This window comes from Ornithodoros turicata, chromosome 1 (assembly GCF_037126465.1).
Source record: "Ornithodoros turicata isolate Travis chromosome 1, ASM3712646v1, whole genome shotgun sequence".
In the NCBI taxonomy this organism is placed as follows: Eukaryota; Metazoa; Arthropoda; class Arachnida; order Ixodida; family Argasidae; genus Ornithodoros; species Ornithodoros turicata.
This window is the reverse complement of record NC_088201.1, coordinates 202,309,187-202,334,992: the sequence shown is the minus strand read 5'-3', so window position 1 is coordinate 202,334,992 and position 25,806 is coordinate 202,309,187. Positions and strand designations below refer to the sequence as shown.

Sequence of the window (25,806 nt, the reverse complement as noted above, 5' to 3'; positions counted from 1 at the left end):
ATGCAAAATCCCATCCAGGTATGTAGATTAGAAGTTTGAAATCGAGTGGCGCCGCTAAACTAGACATGCACCTAAGAAACGATTAGGTTAAGCAGCATTCATCCAGAGCACGTGATCTCCATAATCATTGTCCGAAGTTGTTGCTTTTTTTCTGTCGTAAGAAGGTTGTGTGTTCGGTAACATCTCTTTGGCTTGCTCTAAGGAAATGTGGAGTTCCGGCAGGTAAGTCCCAACACACGCACGTCTGAGTGCGTCAATTCACCGGACGTTAATATCCCTTTTCAACGTAATTCCGGGCTATTTCGTCGTCTATGCGTCGCTATGGCAATGGAGAATATGCTCTCCTGTGCTCGCAGGTTATGATTTTGTTTCCCTGCCGGGTAAGTTTTCTTCTTTTTTTTGTGTATAATTATGTGATTGGTAGGTTTTTTATTTTGTTGAGTACTTTGCTGGCGTTTGGTTAGCTTGATTGGCATGACATAGCACAGCCCGTCATCCACCATGGTCCGGCCACATTTCTCGTATGTTTTCCTGCATCAGAGCACCAAATAGTTGGTGAATAATGATTAAAGAGGACAGACATTAGTGTATATGTTTTGTGACTGATAAGTTCACTTTCTTTCTTCCCAAACATTCAGATCGGAGCAGCCATGCCATTCTACGAGCCAACAGTTCCTACAGAGACGGCAACCTTCGCGGTGGCCTGATTCTGGGGCCCCGAAGCGCTGTTCGGCAGCGCTCGGGGTGTTGTCCGTACCAAGGTTGGCTTCACCGGGGGCACAGCAAAGAATTCAAACGACACGTCAATGTGGGTGCTTTTTTTCTTTCTCTCTTCCTTTTCTTGCGCTGAACCGAAAGACAAGTACATGTTGTCAACTTCTCTGTCGCTTCATGACCCCCCCGCGATGTCTGCTTGTTTTTTGACTTGACACACACATACGTTTTCTGCTTCAAGCGATGTAACTCTGAGAGGTTCGCGTCGTGACAAGATGAATCACCGAGCTGTGCGCATTTCTGTGGGCAAAGGCACTCGAACAGTGTGCACCATGGCGTTACCAGACACGCCTTCAGGAACTAGAGTTGTGACCAGTTCCATGCAGGCTGCGAATCTCAGGAGTGGCAAATCTGACGAGGACTGACCTTGCAGAGAAGCACAGTGTGGATCCGTGGCCATTGTACTGGTGGGGACACATGGTTGTCTAAAATCTCCAGCCCGTGGCTGATCGATCCCCTGTCGGCGATGTCGCGCACGAAGGAACTATACCAACACCTTCCCCGAGGGAAGACCGCGCTGAACTGCTCTCCCTAGCAGACGACGCTGAGAATGCGATGGTACTCTCTCCCGACAGGCGGCGCTGCGGGGGGGGGGGGGGGGGGGGGGGCTCCCCGAAATCCATCATTAAGAATAAACGTTTAAGAATAAAACATTCAAGACCATCCACCACTAAAAATAAACTGTTTCAAAATCCCCTCACTATCTAGCACGAAGGCGGACTGATTGCAATTTACGCCGGGCTATATCATGTTATGTTAGGTTAGTTTAGTTTGGTTTCGGTTAGTTTGGGATAGTTAGGCTAGTTTGGTCCTGTGATGTTAGGTTAAGCCCCCTTGCTTGCAGTTCACCTTGATTTGGGCCATACCACATGACTCTAGCAACTGTAAGGTGGATTTGGGGGGATTCTGAAACGATTGATTTTTAACGATATATTCTTAACCGTGGATTCCTTAGCGTTTATATTTAAATGGGGATATTTCGGCGATTATTTTTGTGCGTTTATTTTTAACCGTATATTCTGGGAGATGTATTTTTAACAGTGGGTACTTACGCGTTTATTTTTGAAAGGTTATTTTTAATGGTTTCAAACGGGATACACCCGCGCTGCGTGGCCTTACTTCGGGCACTGTAATGGTATAGTCACGGTGGTATAGTCACCGTGGTATAGCTCATGGAGGAAGGAAACACAGGACCGGCCGTTTCGAACAGCTTACCGTGGAACCCCTCTGGCGGTGGCTCGTGTCAAAACCGTCATTACTTGCTGTCCACCACGTGATCCCCTCTAAAGTTTCGGTTTTAGCAACCGCGGTTTAAAGTTTCGCATTACTCTCCGTGCTTTTATGCCTTTACAAAGTCATTTACTCTTAAAATGTGAGCACGATTACAGCAACTATGTTATGTTAACCTTCTTACCACGGCAGTGGCCGTCGTTCAAAAGAAAGCAGCTCTGTCGCGGGAATAACGTTTCATGCGTTCGTATATGTACGTGATCGGTTGTTTCGTGCCCCTGTGTATGTGAGAATCATCTTGAATTGTTCGTGTGCGAGCTGGCGCTGTCCTACCGCTGCAGATTCATTTGATTTGCTCTATTGTTGTACAAGTGCGATTAATGACATTCTTTACCACTTCAGCTGGAAACACAAAAAACGTGGCGACGTCGTCACACAAACGTCGCTGCCACGAATGATGTTTCCAGTCCTCCGTGCTTGTCCTGAAGACCGTGACTGGTCTTGCAATAGAAGAGTAAACCAAGAGTAAACATCCGAACACGCACAAATAAAACTGAACGCGCGGCGTTCATCACAATGCAGATATCTAAACTGCAAGACAATCACGGCTCCCGTCGTCTGATTTGGGAACTGGAATGGGCATGTTCTTGGGGTCACGTGAGCGGTCACATGGTAGACAGGAGCATACCAGAACGCAATGCGAAGGCTGGCACGCCCGTCCCAATGGCAAAAAGTTTGAAGGGCCGCTCCTATGTTTCCTTCCTCCACAGTACAGTTCCTTCGTGCACGACATCGCCGATAGGGGACTGCTCGGCCACGGGCTGGAGGTTTTAGACAGCCGTGTCTCCAGCAGTACGTAGCAGTGTCTTATACAGGGTGTTAAAATTAAGCTTTCACTAGCACTTTATAAATAGGCGAACAAAAGAAAACTGGTGCTATTTTTCTGTTCCTCGAGTAAGAAACAGGTGCTACATAATTAGCAGTTTGTGTACCTGTTTCTTACACAAGTAGCGTAAAGTTATCATCCGGTTTCCTGTCATCGCTGTGTTTGCGTAGCGCTCGTGAAAGCTTAATTTTGAACACCTTGTATAACTGAAAAATTTAACTTACGGTATTTGCTTTATCAAGTGATGAGGTTTCTCCAACTGACATTAAGGCGAAACACGAGACCTTCTCGCAGGGTCAGACTGTCGATGGGAAAGCAGGCATCGCAGGAGGCAGAGGATCAACTGTATGGCGTTTCTCGGCGCTCCCTGTACGTTTCGTTGCAGGGAGGGTATCCTAATTGGAGGAGATTAAATGGATCAACTGTAACTTTTCGATAAAATCTCTATAAAATGAAATAAAATAAAATAAATAAATAAAAAATATTGATCAATCAAAATAAAGCTATTAGAATATGCAGTTTCAATACAAGCAGTGCTGTGGAAAGTGCTCAAAGTTGGAAAAAGAAAATCCTGTGTTTAGGTCACACATTAAACACTTATATTTAGAGAACGAAGCATACAGGTTACTGAACCGAATATGTAAAGATTCGTAAAAGAAATGAGAGTTGGTCTAGGGTGTGGCAGGGAAGAGGTATGCGGGTCTATTTCGCAGAAATTACAAAATGTTACGTCCAAACATAGATGTAGGCTACCAGGCTACGAGCTGCTTCTTCAAAGATGTGGAAGTTTGGAAAATTAATGCGCAAATTCCCATAATGAATTGTGTCTGTCTTATTGAATCCTGGCAAACACACTCAAGGTTTTTTTTTTCTTGTCAATTATTTGGGCTCGGTAATCCTCTAGTATGAAAGTGTATGAATTAGGGATGTGCCGACCGAATTCGCGAATCCACGAATCCTCGGATCCTAAGCAGAGATTCGAGATTCCGTATCCGAATCTCAGTGCCCAAAACGGCGAATGTTGGGTTTCTAAGAAGAGCGCGTTTATTATGATGACGATGAGGATGAGAGGGATGAATTCTGTCTCACACGAATCGAATCTTTCGAATCCACGAACCACGTTTGTTTGTTTGTTTGTTTGTTTATTTTTTTTAAATTGGCCTCCGGAGTCCTTCGAAAGCCTCATTGGCCGAGGGGGGTTCTCTTGTTCGTCTGTTTCCATTGCTCTGGACTGAAAGAGTTCAGGCGGGAACTGTTACATTACAAGTTTAAAAGTAACATGGTTTTGCTTTTGATTATTGCTTTAGCTTTATGGAAATAATTCACACTCGAGAATTTATGCATTTCTTGCAGTTGGTGAACATGTTAAATAAAAGAACTGCTATATGGGTATATTTTCACCTGCAACTGAAATATTATTTAATTTGTTTTTCATAAAACAAAGGTATCATATTCTGCTTCAAAACGCTTTCCACTAGTAGAGCTTGTTTTTTCCTGGCTTTTCAAACTCTTTTTAAAGAGAGGATTCGTAAGGTTTGTATGTATTAGTAGACCCTTTCCTGGATTCGGATTTGGATTCGGTTTCGAAAAATTTTATGGCGGCCCCCAAGCAACGCCCTCAGTGGCCCGAAGAGGTGGAAATCGCTGGGGGCGAGGTCTGGACTGTAAGGGGGATGCGGCAGCAACTCTCACCCAAGTTCCTGTAAGGTGCGTGTCGTGAGATGCGCAGTATGCAGGCGTGCATTGTCCTGTAGGTGGAGATATCCTTTTCTGATGAGGCCCGGCCGCTTTTGCTTCAGCGCCTTATGCACATCCCTGAGAACCTAGCAGTAATATGCACTATTGATGAGAGTACCACTGGGCAGAAAATCAACATGAACAACGCCAGCCTTGACCCAGAAAACCGTGGCCATGACCTTACCCGCAGACGGGGTGCTTCGGACCTTCTTGGGAGCTGGCGAGCCCGGATGCTTCCACTGTTTTGATGCGCGTTTAGACTCAGGAGTGAAATGGTCCACCGACGTTTCATCGCACGTGATGATCCGATCAAGGAACGGCGGTACCTTAGATCTTGGGAGATTTCCAGTCTTCTCTGCGGGTCAAGCACGGAGAGCCGCCTTGGGACCTAACGGGCACTAACTTTCCGAAACTGGAGGTGTTCATGAATGATGGTATATTTCAACGTTCCCACAGAAAGGTCTGTCTTTCGAGCCAGTTCGAGACATGTTATCCGTCGGTCCTTGAGGATCAGGCGCTCCACAAGTTGGATGTTCTCAGGAACTCTGACACTGGGCCCTGAGCCGCCCGGGCCGGGATCGTCCTGCACTGATGTACGGCCGTCTCGGAACCGTTTGGACCACTCAAACGCTTTGCTGCGGCTAAGTGTATCGTGGCCATCCTGAGCCTGAAGTCTTCTATGAATTTCAGATGACTTTACGCCTTCATTCAAGAGAAACTTCATGACAATGCGCTGTTCGATGTGCGCGCTCACCTCGTTGTCGGCCATCTTGTCCAGCACGTCTAGTCCAGCACGTGTCTTCTGGTTTGCACAAACTTTGAACTACCATGTGGTGAACGCGGAGGCCTGTCGCGTGCGAAAATGACAAAAAAAGAAGTAGCGCGAACCATTTGTACACACGGAAGATCAAGTCCCGGTTTGACTTGAACACTCCTCGCGCTTTATCGAGAAAGGAGGGGTGGAGGGTCATTATTGCGTTACCTTGTAACAGCTTGATATATCACTGCTGACATGTGTCTAAGCGTGAAATAGCAGGGGCCCCGTTTATAAGGTACACAGGGAGGAAAGGCCCAGCCTTATAATCTCCGAATTCAATCTTTCCAATTATTCCCCCGATATAGCACCTTTTGCTTTTCAAATTTTTGGGGCTCTCAGAGGAAGAGTTGGTGGTACAAAGTTTCAAGACTGCGATCTGGAGGTCGTCAGGGATGCGTTGCATGAGTGTTTCCCCGTACGTCCGAAATACTTTTTTTTTTCATTCGTGCTTTCGAGCACCGTTGGCGTAAGTGCATTACCATGGTTGTGATTAAGTTGAGAAATAGGCGGATCTCGGTAACATGCACCTGAGCTTATAGACAAAAGACAAAATGGACAGTACGCACTTGTCCTGTGCTATTCGTTCTGTGTTCTGTCCGTTTGCCTTTTCCTCAAGCTCAGGGGCATGTAGCATAGATCGAGAAGTTACCCGTCAAGAAGAACTCGTTACGAGCTAAGTTACTGTGTGAAAAATATAACGAAGTTAGTAACGAAGTTCTCAGCCTGAAATGTAACACTCAGTTACGGAGTTACTGGGAAAAAAGCACGAGTTAGTTCCAAGTTACCTCGGACACAAAATAGCACTACACAGGTGCAGCGCGCGAGTAGTTGGGTTCGATCTTGAGTTGCCTGTGGAGGAGTGCAACACGCTTAGATCGTTTTCGTTTATCTCCAACAATTCGAACGCTTTGTGTCTTACTCCTTGTGAGCGTACAATGGTTCAGCTTCATTTCAATGGCAGCAGTTCTTACTTCCTCAATAGAATACTGTCGTTGATTGAATATCCCTTTGTGTGGCATAAATTGCCATGAAGGAACCGGAGAGAAAGCAAGGAAATAAGTGAATAAGTGAACGTGAGTGAAAAGCGAATTAAAAGTAACTTGGAACTTAGCTTAAGTTACTTTGGCAAAGTTACTTTCAAATGAAACGAGTTCCTCTGAAAGTTACCACGGCGCAAAAGTACCGAGTCAAGTTATAAGTTATCAGAAAAGGAAGTTAGTTACAGTAACGAGTTACCTAGAACTCTGGGTGCAAGTTGCTTTGATACGCCGTCTTCTGCGAGGGACGAGGTACGTGAGCCTTGTGTCTAGATTTCGGCGCACATTAAAAAACCGCCAGGTGGGCAAAATTAATCCACAGACTGAACCACTGCGGCGTCGCTAATGATCGCAGTTGCCTCGGGACGTAAAGCCCCGAATTATTATTATTATTATTTGTACAGATTCGTTTGCCGTTGTCATTCGAATGAGCCTAATATTATCGCTGGTTAATGCAGAAACTTTGAAGTGCCATTGGCAAAGATAAACAAACCCTATAGATCAGAAGCCATTTTACTTTGACACTGACGGCGCTGCCTCGTCAGTTCTACCGGCACCGTTCTAGCGTGAGGCCACGCACATCTGCCCACTAGGATATCCCATCATCGCCGGTGAGGACTCGCGTAGAGGAACATCATCTCCTCTACAATACTATCTCAATGTGCCTACTTGCATTTGTATGAAATGCCCGATTAAAAAGTTAATAAATTTTAGGTAATCAGCCATCTTGTAGTAGCCCACATTTTTTCGAGAGGATATCCACCTGGTCCACCACCACCAACGTCAGACGCACGTGACCTTTCCTGTAAACGACATCTTGAATTGAGCTCAGAAGCGACCTCTTACTATTGCTGTTTGAGTTGACAGGCGCCCTGTCGGGTGGTATCCTCACATTTTGCCTTCTCTCATGCGGAAAAGAGAGGCCATCTCAAATGGCAAAAGTAGCCTGTAGAACAGAGGATCCCCCGCCTTTTCTGCTCCCTCGACCCCTTTTCGCCCCGTCCCAGCGCCGTGCACTACACCGGAAGTGACGCAGAGACACACACAACGGTTGACCAATTCCTTAATTCAGAAGAAAGCAAGCCATTCACTACTCCCAGCTCGCTTTCGGGTCAGACAAAGAGGACAAAAGGATAAAGAGGCACTGGTATTCCAGCCGCCACCAGAGAAGCGTTCCTAACGTGGCCAGCGGCGAACCTGCATCACATATAGCAAAACCTCCATAGTCAGACACCTCCCTACCCCGGACAACTCCCCACGTCGGACAACGTTTCATTGCACCGATGGGCTCCCATTGAAAACACATGGGGACGTTCATGGGGAAATTCTCCATGTCAGACACCTCCCTATCCCGGAAGTATAACAGGGGTTTCCCTGGTAAGTCGGACAGAAGCCTGACCAAGTTATCTGAATCTCAGTTGATCTGTGCACCGAAAATACACAAAACGAGCCAGTGCCCTTGACTTTGACGTTATTCCTTTCGTATACTGGTCTCAGCATTTTGTTGTTTTAGTTTTTGGAGTCCAAAAAGGGGTACTACATTGTAACTATTCTTTAGTGTGAGCACTTGCATACGGTTTGTCTAGAGCCGTACATGCACTGCACCAAGGCAATCAAACATGGGCTGACGCTTGACAAGTCCTTGAGCTTAATTCAAAGTGGGTTTAAACTCTCAAGCAACCAACATGCTGCTTCAAAAGCTCCAAAGCTGCCTTTGAGTGGAATCCGCACGGAATTGAATCTACAAAAATAAGCAATAGTTATCAATGAAGAGTGGGTAAGAGGTTCCAGGTGCCACTAATGACCTTGAATTGAAGACGGCGGACATTTCTGGCAACGCAGCATTTTGCTTTCGCACCTTTTCCCTCTTTACAAGCGTGCGTCGAAGACGACTTGATCACACCATTACACTGTCATACATATGCGACAACTGGTGCTACGTAGGTCATAACCGAGGTTGCGAGCTTGACAACGCTTCAGAACGCGCACGTCCTAGAATGACATATTAATGTACACTAACAGGTGGGAGTTCTGGCGAAAAGCCGTCTCACCACCTCGCACGCGCGGGCGCAGCGTTCTGGGGGTCACGTTCTGAGACCTGTGGTGCGACGCGAGCTGCGTGTCCCGAGGTGTGCGTCGATCATGTCGTCAATTGCACTTATCGGGAACAAACACCTGCTTGTTATGTTGTATGCGCTCGTAGGCGGATCAGATATCTAACTGGGACTAATTCCTCCACGGGAGTGATGAAATTTCTTCCCAGTTGGAGGAATCCTTTCCTGGTTGGGAACCATTGCTGTATGAGCTTACAAGAATGCTTACGACCATTTCATACTCGCTTGTTTTTCAGCGGAGACAACGCAGAAGCAGTGGAGATTGAGTATGATCCGGAGGTCACAGACTTCCCTACCCTACTGCCCTTGTTCTGGAGAAGCCACGACCCCACCGTGGAGCGCAGGCCTCAGTACATGTCGGCGATTTTCTATCACGACGATGAGCAGAAGGAATTGGCCGTGAGATCTCGAGCTGAACAACTGAAGATACGGAAGAAGAAAATATACACTAAAATATTACCTGCTTCGACGTTCCACGATGCTGATGAGTAAGTAGATTAGATAAGACACATGCATGTCTTAAACATTGGGGACATGTCCTGTTGTACCGTGCGGAAATCCAGTAGCGCCACAGAGCATAGCACTACTAAGCATGGTAGAGAGTCCTATAAGGGTCCTCCTTGCTATAGCACTAAGCACCGGTGACACATAGTCCTCACCACTCCTACAGGACTATCTAGCGTCGTAAAAAGACGCTGATACGTTGATGGTAACAGGCTTATTGATACGATATCCGCGCTAACTATGGATAAAACTGATATCAGGAAGGAAATTTTGTTCTTCAATCGCAGTCAATGCCGATATATCCTAGTTCACGTGGGCCATATGATTGTCGCAACAAAAACCTGCTGGGGAATTATCCGCTTTAATTTTCACTAATTAACTCTCTAGTTGTGAGATAGAAGATCACCGCATTGACAGCTTGTATTCCTTTTTGTACGTTGATGCCTTCGCCTTCTAAAGAAAATCAATATAAGACAGGACCAATAGAGCTCTAGAATCTCCCCCGTAAACAATGCTGATCTGGAGGTCATTGTTGCTCAAACGCCCTTTTTCCCTTACCCCTTAAATGCCAGTGACAGCAAGAACTGCTGCCTTTTTAACCCTCCCATGTAACGTAGCATGGAAGAACTGGACAAACAAAATCCCGGGAGAAGTAGAAACACGTGATCGTTCAAGTTTGGACTCGTCTGGTACGAATTTTTTTACCAGGGTGTCATCGCAGGGTTGCAGGAGCCCTATGCTTGAAAGACCCTTGTTGACTTTATTTGGTCGCGGATTGTGTTAAATAATTATTGAGGGCCAGAGCCGTTCCAAGGGTGGGGCGAAAGGGCGGCCAGTGTGTGTGTGTGTGTGTGTGTGGGGGGGGGGTTGCTTCGCGTAATCGTGGCCCGGGCGGAAGCTCGCCTCGGGACGGCTGTGGTGAGGACTGTTTCTGAAGGGGAAGCTTCGCTGCCTTGCGAGTTCTTTCTCTCGAGATCAATATCGCTCTAGGTATATTCGTATGCTGCAGTCACAGTTGTCAGCGAATCCGCAGCTCCGACGGGGAGTCATTTCTTTGTAGTTTCTTCTAAAACCCATGCGATGCATGTTTAACAGTTAGTCGGATCGAGTTGTTGAGGTGCATGATATTTTGACAGAAAATAAATAAATAACACAGGTCTTGTCGATATACAGGATTCGCCAAGATAAACTTCGGGGTTTGTAACGACGATAAAACAAATTAGAACGGAGGGCGAAACGGTCTAACGCGGCGTTGCAGACGACATCGAAATCTGATCAAGTGGAACTGAATGCAGCATCGTACTCTGCAACGTCGCGTTCGACGTTTCGCCATCTGACGGAAAGAAGCCGAAACACAGGTATAGCCGTTTAGGCAGCGGCGATGTTTTAATTTTCACGATTTTTCCGCAGGGAAACAGAACAAGCGGCGTTATGGACATAAAATTTTGGGGCATGATACGTCTTCTAACATATACTTTGGCTTTCTGACACTGTTCTAATTTGTATTATCTTCGTTACCCCGAAGTTTATCTTGGCGAACCCTGTAGATTCCACGCGAAAGATGACCCGAGTACGGGGCATAAACCACCAACCCCTGGCATAAACCCCGCGGCACCTACTCCGGGGCATAAACCACCTACCTATCCTACTAGTGGCGAAAGCCTAACCAAAGAGAGATCTTACAATATCACGGTGTAGTGATAACCTGCGCCTTTGCGTCGTGCCGACAGAGAAAACCAACCGTGAACCGATTGAGGAATGCACTCAATGTATACGTATGGGCGTTAGATGTGTCGCCACGATAAAAACTGTTCTGTTCTAGGTGCATAGTAGTCTGAGAAGTAGTGCCCAAGAAGTGTACGCGAAGTATCCAGCAAATAGTCGAGTCGCCATCGCCCAGATTTTTGGCGCCACGACAGTCTGAAAGTAGCCAAATTTGGCAACGCTGCTTGCAGAGGTTTAAACGCAGACGTGATCGTGTCCATGTAACAGTGCTACATAAATGCATACCATATGATGTTTCAGTGGACACAATTTCTCATCCTCAGTTGACACAGATAATTAGAGAAGGAAAATTTTCCTTTGAGTGATTCCATGCTTCTGCACGGAAGGGCAGTTCTTTCCAAAGGGACCAAGGGCCTTTCTGTAGGTTCTGTCCTACCGGTGGCGAGCACTTTACAACGGAACTGAGGAAGCAGACGACGCGCCATTCATGTCGCACGAAGAAATTACCGAGCATGTGCCCAAAACTACATGTGACGTCAGGCAAGAGGCAGGAGAGGGAGCGTTCAGGATTATCGGTTTCGATGTAAGCTTCCCAGCTCTTTTTTGGCAGCTTACGAGTCTCCAAAGACCAAAACCAACTTCCCATTTCTCATTTCTGAATAATGTACCGCACTTACTTACACAGTCACTATAAGTTTTTCGAATTGTCCGAGAGTCTCCCCTTAAGGAACAGTTAAGACAAATTCAACGGAGCGTGCCAGTTGCGGGACACGAACCAAGATTAGAGAGGTGTGGGTTCGAGCATTCCATCGCTGTGACGTCGCCCATATGTCATTCTACGCGCGAATCTCACACGTCGTACGTTATATTGATTTATAATGTCGACAAAAATTCGACAACTGAAGTAGCTCATAGGTAAGTCATGAAAAAACGGTACCTCTGGCGAATTCATGTTTCGAGGGGAAACTAGTCCCTTATATGCTACGACAGTGCCGTCTCTACGCAAAAAAGAGAGAGTAAAGTTTGGGAAAATCACGTTGCCAAGTGTCTGTCCAATCCACGACCTACTCGTATATTATAGCGACCATGTCATAATCTGGAATTCTTATGAGGAGCCCGTCCGCATGATCCGCTAGGGGCGCTACTCATCGGCGCGTGAGATGTACATGATGATTGGGCAATGGAAATTCGAATTTTGAATTCGTGTTGACGGACGTACGACTACCGTAGCAAACGACAGCAACAGCAACAGCTCGTATGAAAACGCGCAGAATGATGATGATAATCAACTTCAGAAAAAAACATCTCTCGTGGGACATCCACCGCTTGTACAAAACTATTAAAGGAAGCTAAAGTACAGCTCCCTGCAACCTTAACTTGAACGCTGCTTCGCGTACGGAGAAGGAGGAGAGACACTCTAGTGGGATTCAGCCGAACTATTGGGAGAGCGCGTTTCGGGCTGTTCCACTCGCGTGTAGGGGTGTTTTGTTGTTGCTCAAACGCTTCGAGGCGTTCCTATCACCGGCTGTGCTGTCCGAGGCTTTCCCTGGGTTTTATGAAGGTTTAAAGACGAATGTGGGCACAGTTCCCCATGAAGTCTGCACAGGACGCATACTAACCCCTATGTCCCCCACTCCTCCTGCTGTCCTCTGTCCATCCATCCACATCTGTACGCCTCTCACAACTCTGCGCCGCTCACACTTGCTTCGCGGTGTTAACATGCCACTGAAAAAGGGAAAGTGATGGGTTTGTTTTCAACGAGACAAGAGTTTTGCACCGACAAGGGAACGTGCATGCACATGCAGTCAAAAGGATTGATCCATTGAGATGCACATCATGCTTACAGAATTCACGCGACATTAGGATGGCTGCTAGATGAGAAGATATATCGGAATCCTGAAACAAACACAAATATCTGGAACAAATATCAATAAATACGTATGAAAATATCGACGCTTGATCAACATTTGTGTAAAAGTTATGGATAATTTTATTGGCATACATTTGCTTCGCTCCACACATTAGCAGTAGGTTGCCATCGCACGCTTCAACCACCTTTTTCTAATCCAATAGGAGCCAATTCTAATCCAACGCTAATCCAACACAAGCCAAACCGAAAAGCCTTAGCTCCGCCCCTTTATGCTAATCAGCTGGCTTGGTTTCGCCCCTTCATGCTGATTGGTCTGTGCCAAGCCCATAGGTTCATTCTAAGTATACCGATCACTCTCAACACTCTCAACTTCTAAACCCTCTGATTGGTCCATGGTAAGCCTACTGATTGACCCTTCACGCTGATTGGTCCATTCTAAGCCTACCAATCGCTGGCCCTTTTATGCTAATGGTTCTGCCTCTTCATGCTGATTGCTTCATTCTAGCCTACTGAACAGTGATTGGCTAGCCCACATTTGTCGCTCCTAAGCTGGTTCAACATATTCTCCACCCCGGCCACTGTGCAGCGGCTTCATGCAAGACATGACAAAATTGATTTCAACCTTGATTTGGTACAACAGGGTTCAGCCTCTTGCTACTGGTTCAGCTACATCATAGAGCATGGGTTGGTCACTGGTTCAGCTGCATCATAAAGATCATTAGTCACTCGTGTATCGATCCACTTATTGGTCCATAATTCTGTCCAGTCACTTCCACTCATCTCTTGACCTAACTGCTCAGTGGTTATTCGAGCCGGTCACTCAGCTTCCTCGGAGACTCCAACAGCTATTAGTTCATCCAACTGCAAGACACTCAATGGGGACTCATGTCTACCCAACTGCTTATTGCTTCTTACTTCTAGCAGGTGACTTCCACGCATCTCTACAGGCTGGCAGTGTCCAACTGCGATTTGCCCGTCTAACTGGAAGCCACTCATTGGTCACTTCCACTCATCTTTAGATGAGATAATATAAGTTTTGCTGGGGTCATTGGAACTTTCTACCAAACTGCTCAATGATTCTCATTTATAAACAGTCACTTCCACTCATCTCTAGAGCTTCCTAAATATGCTGGTAGACATTAGCTGCTATTGGCCCATGCACACTGCATGCCACACATTGGTTAGAACTCCAAATTACCACCCGGCTTATCACTGGTTCACAATGGACCTTTTCCACAATGCTTGTGCGCATGCTCTGTGACCTAGGAAGAAGGTTCCCTACATATTCAAAAGATGGGGCCAATATTGTAGGGTGCCTCGATACTTGCGCTCTCTTTGCAAAGAAACCTGAGGCACTCTGGCTGGCTGTGCTTTGACGCGCGCCGGCCGTATTTCGCTGGACAGCCGCTAGGATACGATGCGAGTCTCAAAAAAGTTCATTCAAACTGCATTGATCGCTTACTTCTACCCAACTGCTTATTGGTTCATACTTCTAGCTAGAGAACTGGTCGCTTCCACGGCATTGGAAACCTCGTTTGCTGCCTAACAATACAAAATATGAATAACACAGCTTCCATCAACATGTTCAGTGCCACCCTCTGAAGCAGCTTCCTGCTGTTCACACTGCTCATAGCCACAGTTGCTAACAGGAAATTGAAAAACGCGTTCAGGGTACGATGTACACATCTCAGAACACACTCTATCCATCTACATAGAAGACGAGTAAAGTTGACTTTCATGCGTGCGTAGCCCACGCCTGAGAAAAGGCTTAGTATCGTTTTTCTTAGAGTGTGAGCTTTGCACTTCAACATAAAAATTTATTTATCATAAATTTAAAATCTTTATGAAGCAGAATGGTAAAGAAAATCCACAAATGATGCTATGGAGTGAAACGCGTTCATTCTTAAAAGCTTAAGAACGAATTTTGTCACAGATATTGTGCTTCAACATTCCTGCAACAAAAACATTTCAACGTTTATTAAACAGTGCACAAAATAAAAACGTCATAGTGATGCTATGCAGCGAAGCCTCCTAGCTCCGCACACGTTCGGAATAAAAAAGCTGAGCAGGAAGGAACACATGATCGAGAAAACATTCATAGTTGTTGCTGATGTGGAGAAGCTCTTTTTAGAAAAAAAATTTGCATGTTGATTGAGCAGGTGATCAAGAAACCCTGTAGAGGCGAACTGCAATGAAGCTTAGGATGGTTTTTGTTTTAGACAGTGTGTGTTGCACTTGAACATAAGAAACTATTTAATGCTTAGTAAGCAGAATGACATATAGCCAATAGTGATGCTATGTGGTGAAGCTCAAGATTGTTTCTCTCACTGATACTTCTGTACTCCAATGATTTCAACGCTTATTAAACAAAGAGATCGAGTAAACCCATAGTGGTTGGCGCTATGCAGTGAAGCTTCACACGTACTCAATCTCAAAAAGAAGAAATGTAGTCAACCGAAGCTGAGTATGAAGAAACACAATTTCAGCTTACCTTCAGAGCTCTCCCAGAACTATCTGTGCGTGCACCACAGACATAGCCAGCATATATTTCACTCGACACATCTCCGTGATCCGCTCGCGTTCCTTCTAAACAGTATGCACAGGCACTACTGAACAGTAAGAAGCACCATTTGAAATATAAATTTAGAATGAACACAGATTCAAAATGTGCAAAGCTCGTCGCATTATGAACAAGTTCATCTCTGAGAAAATGTGCTCACCTTAAGAGCATTACGGTTACAAATATGACGTGTTTCACACCACATAAATTCACCACACGCACAAATTTGTCACTTGTCCAAGAATTGACGAGCACCATGCCGCACCCCTCTCCGCAATATCTTAAACACAAATTTCTGGCGCGTGGACAGCTCACGCGCCACGCGCCTGCCCATGTCCGCGTATTCGCGTTTTTCGCCAAAATCGACGCCGCACAGCGGTGAAACTCGGGACTAGCCGATCGAGGTACACACGGCCGACCCTGCGTTCTATTGCGGAGAAGTCGCTGCTTTTCGCATGGGTCGCTGACCTGCACCTGTATTTTGCTGTTGAAATCATCGATGAAGGGAACAGTGCTGAGAACGACCAGCTAATTAAACCAAACTACTTTTGTTCTGTGCCGCAATGCGGCTCTGCGCGCCAAGGAGACAGCAGTTTGTCTTTCCTCGTTCTCTTTTTTCCACGAATGCAATACTGCACCTTTGACGCATCCTCGGAAGAGATGGATTGAGTGACTCGAAATCAGCAAACCTGTTACATCAGCAATGGTTGTGTGTGGATGGCAGAGCTCTTGGGGCAATACTGCCTACATATCTGTTGAACGTTTTATTATTTTTATGAAACACACGTCTCTGCAAGTCATGTCAGGAAGGGAAGCAAAACCTTGTCTAGGCAAAACACAACTTTTTTTTTTTCAAACTTGAGTAGCCATTATGTGCAGGAAAGCGCAGGGGATAGCGCGAAAACGTACACCAAGTCAGTTTTGTAATTGCGCGTCAAATCACTTGAGGAAAGAATTCAGAAAGGATGTGACGTTTCGTTAAGGTTTCCCAGAAACATGCGCACCAGTGACACACGGGTGTGGCAACATTACCCTATAAATTCTAAACTACATTCCTACACGCGCTACACACTTGGAAGATCTTATCTGTAAGAGATCATAAGCACAGATATCGTGTGCTTGCATGTCTCTGACATTCCTGCAGCGGAGGACACTCGCTGCTTGCTATTTCGGCCTCGCAACCGGTAAACGTGAAATTCACCGTCACGGGGTGTGTTTGATCAAACACGCCGGAACTTCGCTAATAATACGCTACAACTATAGCCTTCTCTTTGGACAACTCTGTTACGCCTGCCAGAAGTATATGAGCAGCGTTTAATAAACGCTCGCCTTCAACGCATCAAGAGTCAACATTGCAGTTCAGCAACCTCAAAATCCAAACTAAGCGACAAACCTGGTTACGTCCGCCATGTTGGAGGTTAGATGCGCCACCTACAGGTCGCGCAAAACGCGAATATTGCAATTTTTCACGTCAGAGCCATGCACACGCAGTAGCTACACACACACACACACACACACACACACACACACACACACACACACACACACACACACACACACACACACACACACACACACACACACACACACACACACACACACACACGCACACACGCGCACACGCGCACACACACACACACACACACTCTCTCTCTCTCTTGAATGCATAATCTGCGGATGATCGCGTCGCACGGGCTCAACATGCGCCAATATAGACACATCAAAATGAAGATATCGCGCACCGCTAACTACCTTCCAGGTTTACAAACCTACATCACACCCCATGTCAACAAACGATAGCTGAACTTAACGTTGTGAATGCCAGCCGCGCAGAAAACTAGATAGCCGGAACACGGGCGCGTAATATACCCCTCCAGGTCTCTGCACCACAGCGCATGCGTGTGGCTGTTTGGGGTTGCAAGTCATGTTTTCCGAGCGATCGAGCTTTCGTTTGAGGTCTCCGCCACGCGTATTAAAACGTATACAAAAAGTAAACTATTCTGCCTGATTAGGCAAGTCTATCTGAAGAAAAAAAATCCCTATGAGGCCACGTCAAAGCGGGCCACCTGTTTTACATCATAGCCTGCTCATTTCCACATGCTGAAACAAGCTTTCGGTAACCAAAAACAAAGTGTTCGCTTTTGCAGCTTGGTTTCCAAAAAGTTCCATATGGGGTTATCGAAGTCCTTGTATACATCGCCGCTAACTTGCGGGCGTGCCACATATCACGGGCTAAAAAACTGCTCCTATGTGATTGGAACTTTGCGTAAACAAAATCTGACCCAGCTAGCCTGTCACGGTTCTCACCCCTGTGCACGCCACAGTCTCCCTCTAGGCGTGCTTTATATAAAAGTTGACATATACAACTTATTTGAGTTGCGTGCCCGCAAAGAAGCTACGTACTTGTTCGTCAGCTGTGTTACATCGGATGGTTGACTCAGGGAAAAGCTCAAAAGGAGGAAGGTATGTCTTACTGTTGTCTTCAAGAAAGGGAAAGTTAGGTAATAGGTGTTCTCATTTTCACTTCATGCGGTGTGCAGAAAAAGTTGGTTGAAAAAAAGAAAAGAAACTCCAGCAAGCACGCATTCTAACGTGGAAACAACTCGTTCCTTGCCATTGGCGACGTCCAAGCTCGTATGGTTATTTTTCCAGTATGGTCACGCATCACGGGGATCCAGCTCATTGACTCATCGACGGGTTCTCCACTTCCACATATCGCTCTAACAAATCCAAATTGTATCTCACAAACTGTCTTATTTGATAAGTACTCTGAGTAGGGATAGCTCTTGAATTACTCTTTTCTCCGTGTTCAGATATTCAATTTGAGATCTAGCTTTCTGAATACTGCTTTTCTGTAATATGCTTCCGGAACATGCGGCTCTGGGGAACTGGTAGCATCCTCCATAGAGACGGACTGTCGCCCCTTAGCTTTAGGTACACTCGGTGCTCGTAAAAAGTTTTTTAGGCACTGTAAATCTGAAAGCTTGTGTTTGCATACGGACTGATCCACTCACGCGACACACTGTATTTTTAGATTGGACAATACATGTATTTATTTACGGGAAATTACCCGTCTTCACACTTTTGAAGATGACTCATCACCTTTTCTTCATGGAGATTATGTCGGGGGATCTCTTAATCCCTCCAGTGATAGATTCGACAATTTCTTCCAAATATCTTCTGCTTAAAAAACGACTGGGCACCATTATACGTGTCATTTTCCACTAGGAGTCCAACGCATATCGCCTCCCCTCAATACATAGATTCGATCTTGCATAAGTTAAACGCAGTCAAACGCATATATCAAACGCAAGTTTTCCATCCTTCAGTGCTCGTTTTCTGAATCACCCAGTTTCTTTCGTTTATCGAGCTTCACGAACAGAGATGACATATCTCAGTTGTGTTATGATGACTTTTAGCTATGGTTCTCTACACACAGAATGAATTGAAAATAAGAACAAATAATAGCTCAGTTTCCTCACAACCTCTGGAGTCGGCTCGGGAATCTCAGACAAGTAGCTCCTTTGAGCGCAGATATGGAACGAGTAACGCGTTACGAGTACTTTTATATAAAGCCCCGATAGTGGGATGTGACTATGGATGTGACTGCACAGGGAGATGTTGGAGATCACGTTTTACAGAGTGGGCTCACTGCATCCTGAAACGACAGTTCGCTGACCCCCATTTCTCGGAAAACGCGATTTACAACCTTCAATACAGTGAATACTATTTTCTTTGACTACAGAAAGCTTGTCATTTATCCTCTATCGTTTTCCATCAGGAGTTCCACGTATACCGCTTCCCTGTACATAGTGTCCACCTTGCGTAAGTCTAGTACGTCGACCTTTTCATTCTCTGGAACTGCTCATTTTCCTCACCATCGGATTTCCTTAGTTTATCCTGCTTCTCGAAAATAGACGATATCTTGCTTGATGACTTCTCAGTGCAAGTTTCTCCACATACCGAATGCACTGAAAATGAGAACAGCTATTAGCTAACTTTCCTCATCTTGAATACAATAGTAAGACATGCCTTCCTTGTTGTGCGCTTGAGCAGGAGTCGACCGTCCGATATAAGCAGGGTGTCGAACCGGAACCGAACTGAACCAAAAACCGGAGCTGAACTGTAAGTTTTTCACGACCCCGAACTGGTGAACCGGCTGAACTGAACCGCTATATTCTCTCCGGCCCGGAACTGAACCTGAACCGGAACTAAAGAAAAATAATGTTCCAAACCGGTTCCTGAAACGATTCAGAGAGATTCTGGCCGCGTTCCAATACCCCGATTAGTCGACTGCCTAGCGATCTAACCGGAAGTGCCGCCATGTTAAATCTCGTTCCAAATCTCGCCAAGTCCGCTATTCAGTCGGCTACAGCCTAGTGTGCATCGATGCACACTCTAGTTATACACCTGACCATCTGACAGCCGAGATGGCTGACAACGGGAAACGCTAGTACCTGCCGCGCTTGCGCCGTACGCATTTCTTGCGTGAGCAACGAGATGGCGCCACAGGCGCCACGGCTAGGCAAGCCTGTTCCAATAGTGACAAGTAAAGGGGTATACTCTGCTGCCTAGTCAGGCGGCTTCGCGGGCGCGAGGTATTGGAGCGCAGTTAGTTTCACCTTTGGACGCGAATGCCCTCTGCTCTATCTGAGCATGCACGCATCGCGATCATGACAACAACACGATGTGTCGGCACTGCTTTGCAGATTTCATATTACACAGCTCCACTTAACGAGGGATGTCGCCAGTGCGAATTCACACTTCGTTGAAATTGTGATAAGCATTTGATGCTTAGTAACCCTGAAGTGTTGTCCTTCACTTGTTCTTCATGTGTTGTCGCAATCTTTTACTTGCGCTTCCTGTTTAGTGGTTTCATCACGTAGACAATTTAGCAATAACAATGGTAATAGTACCGCGGTGTTTAGCAATAACAACAACAATAATGTAGCAAATCACACTGTTAGGGACGTGCACGAGCTACTAAACGCTGTTACTCGTCGTCTTCTTCTATTGTCCCCTAAAGCGGGGTGCCGGAGTGTGATATGAAGCAAGAATTAAGCGAATCACTAAATATTGACCATAAACAACATGATTCACATAGTTAGCTGAGTAGCACATTACGTTTACAATGTCGTGAATAACCATATACAGGGTGCGTGCAGATAAACCTAACCGGCATTTGCACACGTAACTCGATGTCTACTTTCCTGAGGAACTTCCGGTGGCGCACGATGGCGTATTTATGCGTGTGAAAGCTACAAAAAATCCTTAAAGCCATACTCTGTGATACTGTTAAGGTGAACACATTTTTTTCTTAGATGAACTTGTTCATAGTACGACGAGATTTCCTCATTTGGAATCTGTGTGTACTGTTTAGAAGGAACGCGCACGGATCACGGAGGTGTGTCGCGTGAAATATACACTGGATACGTTTGTGGTGCACGCACAAAATGTTCTGGGAGAGCTCTGAAGCCAACCTGAAATTGTGTTTGAGATTAAGGTTTGATTTAAGATTGGGTATGTGCGGGGCTTCACTGCATAGCACCAACAACTATGACTTTACTCAATCACTTTCTTTAATAAGCGTTGAAACCATTGGAGCGTCGAAGTATCAGTGAGAGAAACAATCTTGAGCTAAACCGTATAGCATCACTAGGGGTTTTCTTTGCCATTCTGCTGGATAAACATTTAAATAATTTTTTATGTTGAAGTGCAAAGCCCATTGTATAAGACAAAAACGATCCTACAGTGCACCTCTACAGGGTTTTTTGATCATCTGCTGAATCAACATTCAGATCGTTTTTCTCTAAAGCGAGCTTCTCCGCACAGTATCAGCAACAACTATCGATGCTTCTCGATTATGTGCTCCTTCCTGCTCAGCTTTTATATTTCGAACGCGTCCACAGCACACACTATTGAAAAGACGATCCTATGTTTGTTCCCAGAAGTGGGATACGCATGCATGGAAGCCAACTTTACTCGTGCTCTATCGAGAAATGGAGAGAATGTGTTTTGAGATGTGCACGTCGTACCCTGAACATGTTTCCTAATTTCCCGTTAGCAACTGTGGCTATGAGCAGTGTGAACACAAGGAAGGAGGCTGACTTCAGGTGGTGGCATGTTGATGTAAGCTGTTTTTTATTAGTGTCGTATACTGTTTAGCAGTGGATTAGCCTTCTAACACAGTGGAAGTGACCGACTCTGTAGCTAGAAGTATGAACCAATAAGCAGTTGGGTAGAAATGAGTGACAAATGAGTAGCTTGCAGTTAGAATGAACTTTTTTCACACTGGCGTCGTATGCTAGCGGCAGTCCAGCGAAACACGATCGGCGCGTGCTAAAACACAGCCAGCTAGAGTGCCTCAGCCTTCTTTGCAAAGGGGACGCTCGTGGCACCCTACAACTGACCCCTTCTATTGAATATGTAGGGAACCATCTTCGGCGCCGTCTGGGTCACAGAGCATGCACAGAAGCATTGTGAAAAAGGTCCATTGTAAACCGATGAGCAGCAGGGTGGGAACTTGGAGGTTTGACCAATGAGTGGCATGCAGTTTGCATGGGCGAATAGCAGTTGGAGTATAACAGCCTATAAGGGAGCTCTAGATATGATGGAAGTGACAGGCTAAAAGTATGAATCAACAAGCAGTTGGGTAGAAACCTGAACGTGAGTGGAAGTGACCATCTAGAAATGTGAGTCAATTGGGTAGAAAGTTTCAATGGCCACTGCTAAACTTATCTAATGGTAGAAAGTTCCAATAACATACCTGGCTAAACATACCTTATCTAACCTAGGTAATCTAGAGATGAGTGTGAGTGACCGATGAGTGGCTTGCAGTTCAATGGACCAATAGCAGTTGGATGTAGAGATCCGTGGAAGTGACCAGTGAGTTGCTTGCAGTACTTGCAGTTGCTTGACGACGCAATCGCAGTTAGAGTCTACCAGCCTATGAGGGAGCTCTAGAGATGTGTGGAAGTGACCACCTAGAAGTAGGAACCAATAAGCAGTTGGGTAGACGTGAATGACCACTGAGAGGCTTGCAGTTAGGTGAATCAATAGCAGTTGAAGTCTACCGGGCTATGAGCGAGCTGAGTGAGCGGCCAGGCGAGCCAGCGGCCAACCAATGAGCGGTTGGATCAAGAGATGACTGGAAGTGGTCTAATAGAATTATGGACCAATGAGTAGATCAATACATGAGTGACCTCTACGATGCAGCTGATCTCCATGATGCAGCTGAACAGTGACCAGCCCATATTCTATGAAGAAGTCGGATCAGTACAAGGAGGCTGAACCCTGTCGTACCAAATCAGTTCCTTGTGTCTTGTGTGAAGCCACTGCCCAGCTGCCGGGATGGAGCCCATGCCGGAACCGCTTAGGAGTGACAAATACAGGGCAGCCAATCACTGTTCAGTAGGCTCAGCGTGAACCAATCAGCTTGGAGATGCACAGCCAATTAGCATAAAAGGGCCCGCGATTGGTTGGCTTAGAGATGACCAATCGGCGTGAAGGGCCAATCAGTAGGCTTAGCGTGGACCAATCAGAGGGCTTAGAAGTCTAGAAAATGTTGAGTGATCGAAACGCTTACAATGGGCCAATCAACACGAAGTGGGCTGAGCTAGTAAGAAGGGGTGGAGCTACAACCAGCCAATCAGCGATCAGTAGGCTCAGCGTGGGCCAATCGGCATGAGGGGCGGAGCAACGATCAACGACTCGGTGATCAGTAGGCTTGGCATAGACCAATCAGCGTGAAGGGGCAGAGCCAAGCCAGCTCATTCGCATAAGGGGGCGTAGCGAAGGGCGAGCAATCAGACGGCTTAGAATTGGCTTGTGTTGGATTAGAACTGGATTGTGTCGGATTAGAACTGCAGTGTGGCTTAGATCTGGATTGTGCTTCATTAGAGTTGGATTAGAATTGGCCTCTATTGGATTATCAAAAGGTAGGTAGGTAGGTAGGTAGGCAGTGGAATATCGATAACACTTGTAATATCGGTACAGATAGCTCAATCATATATCTGATGCCTACGAAACTTTAATCGTCTCTTCTTCGGGTCAGCTTTAAACGTTTGGGCTGCCTCTTTTTCAGGTATCACCAGAAATACAGACTCCAACAGAAGAGCGCACTCTGCAAGAGTCTGAGGGCATCGGGTCTGAAAGACTTTACAAATAGCCACGTTGCTACCCGTCTCAATGGTTACGTTGCCGGTTTTGGAACCTTGAGGGATTTCTTGGAGGAAAGCACGGAGCTTGGCCTCACTACCGAACAAGTTAACATGGTCAAGTCCTTTGTCCGCAAGTGAAAATGGCAGGACAAAAATTTCCCTCCTGTGATTCCGTACGCCCAAAAATTTAGCATGCTGACCGGTGTTAGACGCACCATTGCAAAGTGATCTCGTTTAATCTTGCATATGATGCCGGGTGAGGAAAGGCAACTGTGTTGCACCTCGCCAGGTTGAAGGGCCGCTGCGACAAAGATGAAGGTCTCCGCACTGGTTCTTCTGTACACCGTGCGCTTGCTGCAAAGAGTGGAGATTAAAAAATTTTCAGATTTTCAGGTCGGTGGTTTCGGTTTCTGTGAATACAGTGTCCTAGTGTCTTTGCCCCGTCACTGTCCAGAGCAAGTCTGGCAGGGGCACGTATCTGGGAACATTTTCCGCCCTCTGCTGCCAAGGTTGTGCATTTGAGCGTGGTCGAAGAAGCCTACAGTTATTGTTCTTTACAAGTTATATTAAAAACAGCTTGCTTAAAAAACTACGCATGCGAAGAGAAGTTGAGGCAGAACAACAACTTTACGCGTTTATTATCATAGTTACCAACTAGGAATTATACACTGGCCCAGGAAGGCTACGGAATGTTTCTATCTGCCGCACGTGCGCGAAGATTGGTGATGTCACAAGATTCTGTGACAGCTGCGTTTCGAAATGAAAGCTAAATCCTGGTGATACAGCATTTGACGAAAGAAAAGCGTGATTACGCTCTTCGTGACATGGCCGTCACCAGCTACCCCAATACAAGGTGCGCTGTGGCATTACGGGCATGGAGAGAGAGTGGTGACGTGAGGTTAACTGCTGCTTTGGTGCGCTTGGGTAGTGGACTGTGTGTTATGGTTGATTACACAGGCTGTAAAGTGAATGGTGGACCTTTAGTGGGTGCTTTGCGAAGGTGCCCCAGCTGAATAAACAGGCGGCATCGAAAAACTTTATTTTTGGTACAGATCGTTAGGACATCAATCATAAACTGACTAGTGAGCAGCTCATTTTCTCGATCAAAATCTGCAGTTTGACTTTAACCCCAACGTGGGTGCTTTAACAGCCAATGCTGTTTCTTACTGTCCAACAAGTATAACTCGGACGCAAAGCTGCAATGAATCTTGCATGTTATTTCTAGTTAAAAACGATAAAACCCTCAGTGCAGGGGGAGACGACGACGGAACACAAAGACGACGACACGACACTGAACTGTCAACCAAATAATTTTTATTTTGCAAAACCAGGGGATAAATACATTTGAGGATGTCGTCGTTTTTCACTATGCATCACCAACGCGCCCAAGTTTTATCTCCTCATGTTATTTCTATTGCACAGCTCGTACGTACATTCAGTCATCCCCCCTCCCTGATTGTTCTCGCTGGCACTCATCGCCTACCGTCAGTCCGATTCGTTTTGTCCCTTGGTTTCTATACAGGGTGTCCACGCTAAGTGTGAACAGATTTTTTAAAAATATATCAATCACTTTTTCCCAGATGAAATCAATTGCAATATAGCATATGCTGAAGGGAACTCCCTAGGGGGCATTAACAGACTCCTAAGGCAATGTCTTACTTAACTTTCAATAATTAACTTTTTAATTATAAAAGCTACGAAGTTGCTCCAATGAGAACATCTGATCTCTTCGGTCACCAGATACCAAAACCGTTTTCAGAACAAAAATCCGTTCGGTAGATCGTCCGCAAAAAATTTGTGAAGGAACGCCATTTTTTTCTTTATTTGGTTTATTGCGCATCTTCAAAGAAGCGGCTTTCCTTTACCCCCAGTGTGAGTGAGTGAAAGAGCACAGTGCCGCCTCATGCGTCGAAGATTAGCTTTAACTTGCGGAAACAAAACAAAAAAACAAATCTATTGGGTGACTCTATCGCGACTGCCCTTATCTTGGGCTGCATTTTCTGTTTTCTTTTAATCTTTTTCCAGGACGCAAGAGGCGATAGTGTGCTCTTTCATCCTCTCGTATTGGGGGCGAAGGAAAGACGCGTCTCTAAAGATGAGCAATGAATAAAATAAAGGAAAAAATGGCGTTCCTTCACGAATTTTTTGCGGACGATCTATAGAACGGATTTTTGTTCGGAAAACGGCTTTGGTATCTGGTGACCGAAGAGATCAGATGTTCTCATTGGAGCAACTTCGTAGCTTTTATAATTAAAAAGTTAATTATTGAAAGTTAATTAAGACATTGCCTTAGGAGTCTGTTAATGCCCCCCTAGGGAGTGCCCTTCAGCATATGCTATATTACAATTGATTTCATCTCGGAAAAAGTGATTGATATATTTTTAAAAAATCTG

At 45.7% G+C, this 25,806-nt stretch overlaps 1 pseudogene; it reads left to right on the top strand.

Annotated features, from left to right (window-relative positions):
* On the top strand, positions 1-23,805 carry LOC135393553 (peptide methionine sulfoxide reductase-like; annotated as a pseudogene).
* The last annotated feature ends 2,001 nt before the right edge of the window (positions 23,806-25,806 follow it).